Consider the following 7,038-nt stretch of genomic DNA (forward strand, 5'->3'; position numbering starts at 1 on the left):
ACTTTGAATTTCTGTACTTTAAAAAATGTACCTAAATTGATACAAGATATTCATAAATGTACTATGAAAACTTCAAATGAGAAATTGGGCCATACGCGTAGCTGCCATATTGATTTAACACTTTGCGAAGGAATGTTTCTTTCAGTTCAACTATTATCGCCTCATTTTCCACGAGTAAGATATATTAAGCGTTTAATTTATCAACTTACAGATTCTTATCGAAAGATAGATAATCTAGATGAAGCATTAAGTAATGCTGATTTAAATACATTAAATGAAATTGTAACTTCTGCAGAAGAAAAAGCAGATATGTACAAACAGCAACAGACAGATACAATTATGAGCGATGATGATATTATTTCTAAATATCATCAAGCGTTTAAGGCTTTGGTTAAACGATCAACAGACACGTCACGATATGCTTGCGTATCATGCGAAAGATTGTGTTACAAGAGAAATGTTTCTGAAGTCAATATTCTTCGAGGATTAGACACTCAAGATTGGAAAAATTTAATGGCACATATACAACAAGAAAGTAATGCGCAATATATATGTACTTATTGTGCAGGTAAATTTCGGAAAGGCGTAATGCCCGCATACTGCATTTTGAATAATCTCTTTACACAAGATGTGCCCGAAGCAATATCATCTCTTAACACATTTGAAAAAATTCTTATACAGAGAGCTAAAGCATTTCAAACTGTCGTCAAAATGGGAACTGTTATTAATAAAAAATTGCCTCAAAGGCAAATGGTACAAAAAGTTAAAGGCAGAACATTTCATTTACCACTTCCGTTACAGGAGACATTGAAGAAATTATGCTTGGATACTGATCCAATAAATGTTAATAACGAATTATATATTTTAGTTAGAAGTATCCCGAACAAATCAAAGATTATTTGGGAAGAAATGGTTAATGTTAAAAAAGTTTTTGACGCTTTAATATGGTTAAAGGACAACAATTCTTTATACTCTAACATTATATTACCAAATGATCATAATAAATTGAACATTTTAGAACAATTAAAAAATTCAGAATTTCAAGTGGAAGAGACAGAAGTGATATTAGATGACGAACCTGACAATGAGATATTAGATAATTCAATAGATGAGACGAAAAATGGTGTCGAAAATATATTAGACAATCAACATAAGGCAATGTTAACTCAAGTTACAGATGAAAAAGATGGTTATTATGAAGAATACACTATCTATCCCTTATATGAAAAGAAAGCAAATAAAACTTCTACAGAATTGTACCAAATGTTAAAAGTTGAAAATGCACCTTTGGATAATCGTGAAAAAGATTTAGATTTAATGTGTTTTCCAGATTTATATCCTTTTGGTATTAATGACAACGTGAAAGTAGAAAAGTGAAACTTCAAGATCATGAATTTATTAAATGTCGTTTGACATCTAAACATCCAAAATACAGATTAAACCAACAATATTAATTTTATTTATTGAATGATGCCAATATTCGTCAGTTAAGACGTGGAATTTATCATAAATTGAATATAACTAATCCTCAAGATCGTTATACGGCTGCAGAATATTTAGAAGTATTGTCGAAAGAACAGTTGGAATCTGATCTAACAACAATATTTTCTACACTTCGAAATACGGAACAATATTGGCGTAAACCGAGAAGTAATCTAAGGTGTATGACGCAGCATTATGGACCTGCGACATGGTTTTTAACACTTAGTCCGAGTGAATGGTTATGGGAAGATTTAGATGAATATATTCGTGAAGTAAATAAATGGCATGATGTTTCTTTAGTTAGCGAACTTGCTGCTAAAGATCCTGTATCAACGTCCAGGTTTCTTGATAATAAGTTTCGGACAATGCTCGATTTCATTAACTTCAAAGATCATCCAATTGGAGAAGTAACACACTATTTCTGGCGACGAGAATACCAAGGTAGAGGTATACAACATTTCCACTTATTAATTTGGATTAAAAATGCACCGATTTTCAATGAATCTACTGTTGAAGAAGTCTCCAAATTTATTTTACAACATATAAGCTGCAGAATGCCAGATGAAAATATTTCGCCACTATTGTACAAACGTGTTGATACGCATCAACGACATAAACACAACGATTATTGTCTTCGCTCTAAAAAAGTAGGCCGTAAAGTTATTCGTCGATGTCGTTTTGGATTTCCTCGTCCCGTTACTGAAACTTTTAACATGAGAGATGTAGCAACTTCAATAGCAGGTAGAAAACAATTGAAACAGAAAAGTAGGCTTTACGATCTTCCTCGAACGGAGAATGAAGTTAATATAAATGATTATAATCTTGTTCTTCTTACTGCATGGGAAGGTAATATGGATATACAATTTATTGGTGAAAAATCATCGCTGCTTACCTCATACATTACTAAATATATGAATAAAGCAGCAAAATGTGAGTTGTCTGATTCTATTCTTAATATTGAAAATAATAATAATAATAATAATAATAATAAGAAATTAGTAAGTCATCTTTGGAATATAAGTATGCGATTTGTGAATAATAGAGAATGTGGAGCTCTCGAAGCTGCTGATACATTGTTAGGTATTTCTTTGTATGGAACTGATCGGAATACAACTATCAGATGGTTAGATGTTAATCGAATACGACGTAAAAGATTAAAAAATTACAAGGAAATTGAAGCTCTTGATCCTGAATTTACAGATATATTTTATCCGTCTTTAATAGATGATCTTTATCCACATAGACCAAACGAATTAGAAAATATATCTCTTTATGAATTTGCACAGTGGTATGATGTCTCGAAGATCAAACCAAAAAATAAGTATGTTGAATATTATAAAATAGGTGATGGTAAATATCTTAAACGACGACAGCGTGGATATCTTATTGATCATTATAAAATTAATGTTAATACACAGCCGGAAAAGTATTTCTTTGCGTTATTACTTATGTTCAAACCATGGCGAAAATTAGACGATCTTAAAAACGGAGATACATATGCCGAATCGTTTCAGAAAGAAAAATTGCATCTTGTAGAAGCGTTACAATATCATGAAAAATTAGAAGAATTGCAAAAAGCATTTGAAACTGCAAAACAGTTAGTTCAGCAGTGCCTAGATGACGATTTACAAAAACAACAGTCTCAGAATGATCCTGAAAATCCGATAGATGTTCAAAATATAGAAGCTGGTGAAGCAATGTAAGATTTTAAGGATCTTGGTGATAAAGCGGTTCGAGAAATCGATATATCTGAAATGATAGCAAAATTAAATGCGGATCAAAAACGGGTATTCGATAAAGCTATCAATACTGTAAAGTCAGATGAATCAATATTGCGATTATATGTTAGCGGAGAAGGTGGTACTGGAAAAAGTTTCTTAATCAAGACTATTACATGCTGGATAAAACAAAATCTCAACAAAGATACTGCTGTAGCAGCACCTACTGATATAGCAGCATTTAATATAGATGGTTTGACAATCCATAGATTGTTTCAATTACCCGTTGAACATGGTAATACTCCTAAGTATAAGCAACTATCTGATCATGTATTGGAAGTTTTATGAGAACAGCTTAATAATGTTATTCTTTTTATAATTGATGAAGTGTCAATGATATCTAATTTGACTTTAATGTATATAAATCTTCGATTGTCTCAAATATTTGACACTAGTGATTGCGATGATGGTTGGTTTGGTCGAAAGCACATTCTTTTATTCGGAGATTTGCTTCAACTACTTCCCGTACGCGATGATCCTATTTTTAAACATTTATCAGATGAAAAAGTTGCTAAATATCTTGGTTCCATAAATGCGGTTAATTTATGGACTACATTATTTGAGTATGATGAATTGATAATCAATATGCGTCAGCAAGGAGATAACACTTATCGTGAGTTATTGTCAAGAATTCGTATCGGTTTATTAACAAATCTGATGGTAAGATTCTCGAAAGTAAAAAAATTTGTTTTAAAGGTGATTCCTTCGAATCTAGACTAAACGAGTTATGTCATTTTATTAACAATCTATCATCAGACATCGTTTGTTTACTGCCCACTTGTCATATGTGTGATGTTCTCAATGATGCAATGTTAAGTCGCATTACTTCTAAAGAAATAATATTAGTTGTTGAAGATACAATTGAATGTATTCCATATCTAAAAAAGAAAGTATTAAAAGTATTATCAAATAATGATGATGATCATTCAAAAACAGCTGGGCTTTCGAAAAAAATCATAATTAAAATTGGAGCGAAAATTATGATACGGCGTAATGTTGATGTTAGTTTGGGTCTTGTAAATGGTACAATTGCTAAAGTAATTTCAATTGTACAAGATAATGATGGTCAGGTAGAAAAAATTAAACTTCTTTTATCATCAGGTTTAGAATATTTAATTGAAAGAGTAAGTGTTAAATTTGAGGTGGTAGATAGAGCATACGTTGTCAGAAAACAATTCCCAATATATTTGAGTTACGGCATCACTATACATAAAAGCCAAGGATTGAGTTTGCAAAGTGCTATTATGGACATTGGTAATTCTGTGTTTAATTGTGGCCAAACTTATGTTGCATTATCGCGATTAACATCTCTAGAAGGATTACATTTAATTAACTTCGATCCTTCATCAGTAAGAGCTAATGAAGATGCAATTATTGAATATAATCGTCTAAAACAAATACATAAACCGAAAGTAGAAATGATTGCTATGTCAAAGGAACAATATTACAAAGTAAAAGATGTCTTATGGGTGTTACCAAAAGTAATAGCTTCTGTTCAAAAATCAGGTTTAGATGAAAATGTTCGAAAAAGTACAGCTTGGGTCATGCATGGTTTTCAAAATACAGACAAGGTTTCATGCTATGCAAATGCAGTATTACAGTGTTTATTGAATTTAAATGCCATTAGGCAGCAATTGTCCAATTGTGATAAATAAGATATTTTACGTATGTTAATGCATCGATATGAAAATGGAATATGTAATTTAAATACATATGCAATACGACAATGTGTAGGAGAATATTTTTCAAGTCCTATAAAACGAAATGCATCTGATTTTTTTATAGCTCTTTGTGAAAAATATGAATATATAAAGAGTTTAGTGAGGCATCAAATAACTTCTATTAGACGATGTAAAACTTGTGATAATACAAAAACTACTGTTGATAATAATATTATTATTTCTATTCCTATTAATCATTTAAAGAAGAAAACTTGTAATCTTAATGAATTATTAAATATTACGTTTTTACATTGGTATCAGTCGCATAATGAGACGTGTGAATATTGTACTGGAAATGATATAATATTCAAAAAAGAAATAATATTATCAAAAGAGATAGTTGTTATTCGTGTAATATTTTCATCACAGGACAATAAATTAACGAAAGCAACACAAAACTTTAATTTGAGTGCTATTCCAACAACTAAAGTATTAATAGATGGACATTTATATAAAGTCATGAATGCTATATTTTACTATGGTTCAAATATTGATGAAGGTCATTATATAAGCATGTGTAGAGAAGGAACATCTAATATTTGGATTGAAGTTAATGATGCTCAAGTTAAAAAAAGGCAGTGGCCTAGAGGTGCTAAAGATGTTTATTTACTATTTTTACAGAAAATGTAGTAAATAATAAATATCAAATGTTATAAAATAAAGAAAAAAATTCCTTATTAAAATATATTTACATGTTTAACTTGATTAATACTTAATCATTTAATAATTGTATTTCGATCAGTTCTATGCAAAAAAAGGTGTTATGTATCAGCAATTTCATGAACAATGTTTAATATTCTGTACTATTTATGTATAAAAAATTTTAATGTGAAAGAGAAAGAGAAAGAGATTATCAATTATATATTTTTATTATTAAATAGAATATTTTTATTATTTAAAATAAAAGTTTGTAACTCACTCTTTTCTTGTTTTACTTATTCAAAGATGAATTAGATAAGCAGAGCAATGATTATTTATTACTAAATTTAGAAATATTGATTGAGTGAAGAAATAATTAACTTCTAATGACATATTAATTTGTTTGTATTTGTCTAGTAAGAATAGCAAAGAAGTTTGAAGTCTGGTTGTCTAAGTAAGCTCTAAGTAAGATCTAAAAATGACCGTCATATTTTAATAAAATATGATGGGGGTGGTGGCGAGGTCTTTCCTTATATATTTAATCATGTTTAATGTATGTATAGTACAAAAAGGAGTGATATCTCTACAAAAATTACCCTTTTAAAGAAAGGTAAAAAAAGGTGCTAAGTCCGCGTAAAAACTGTTATGTGTTTGCAAAATAATGGTTATTATAACCCTCAAAAACTATAAAAAACCTATTTCAAAAATAGTACCATTTCAATCTACAAAATTATTTTAATCTACAAAATAGTTATTTTAAACCGTAAAAAAACTAAGTTATTTTAGTTATACATTTTACTTACCTTACAAAAGTAATGATATCAATAAAATTGTGCTAAGTAAAAATAAAAATTTATAAAAATAAATCAAAAAACTGTATCAAAAAAGTTACAAAATACTATCAAATCCAAACAAAATATAATATCGAAAAGTTGTACTATTTGAAGATAAAAACAATAATATTTTAATAAAAAGTTAGACATCATGTGTTTAATTTTTTAAAAATATATATTACAAAATTGCGCCAACAAAATAAAAACTTTTAATATAAAATATATTGATTGATTGATTGTTTATTGCTGCCCCTCAGGGATTACAAAGCGCTTTTACAAGGAGCGTTCCCGAACCTTTCACAATCTAAAAAATTTACATCCCCCCGACCTGGCCCTTGTGCGACCACTACATTATAATTTCCCACACCCTCCCTGCGTACCCTTCCCTTCCTTTCTTTCCATCCCTCACCCCCCTTTCCACTCTTCTGACCCTTCTCCTCTCAATCTATGCCTCCTCTCATGCCAGCACCTTCTACTTCCGCACCATGCTTCCTTCCTTGCCTTTTCTCTGTCCATCCATCAGTCTCTCTTCTCTCCTTCCCCTACTTATGCTTCCTTCGCCCTGCCCCTCTTCTTTCCTCACGT

The 7,038-nt window shown here is 30.2% G+C and overlaps 1 pseudogene; it reads left to right on the top strand.

Annotated features, from left to right (window-relative positions):
• Window positions 1–309: 309 nt before the first annotated feature.
• Window positions 310–5,611, top strand: LOC145962416 (uncharacterized; annotated as a pseudogene).
• The last annotated feature ends 1,427 nt before the right edge of the window (window positions 5,612–7,038 follow it).

The sequence above is a fragment of the Camponotus vicinus genome, unplaced genomic scaffold (genome assembly GCF_025532165.1).
Source record: "Camponotus vicinus isolate PSW18456_S1 unplaced genomic scaffold, iyCamVici1.0 SCAF_12, whole genome shotgun sequence".
Classification (NCBI taxonomy): Eukaryota; Metazoa; Arthropoda; class Insecta; order Hymenoptera; family Formicidae; genus Camponotus; species Camponotus vicinus.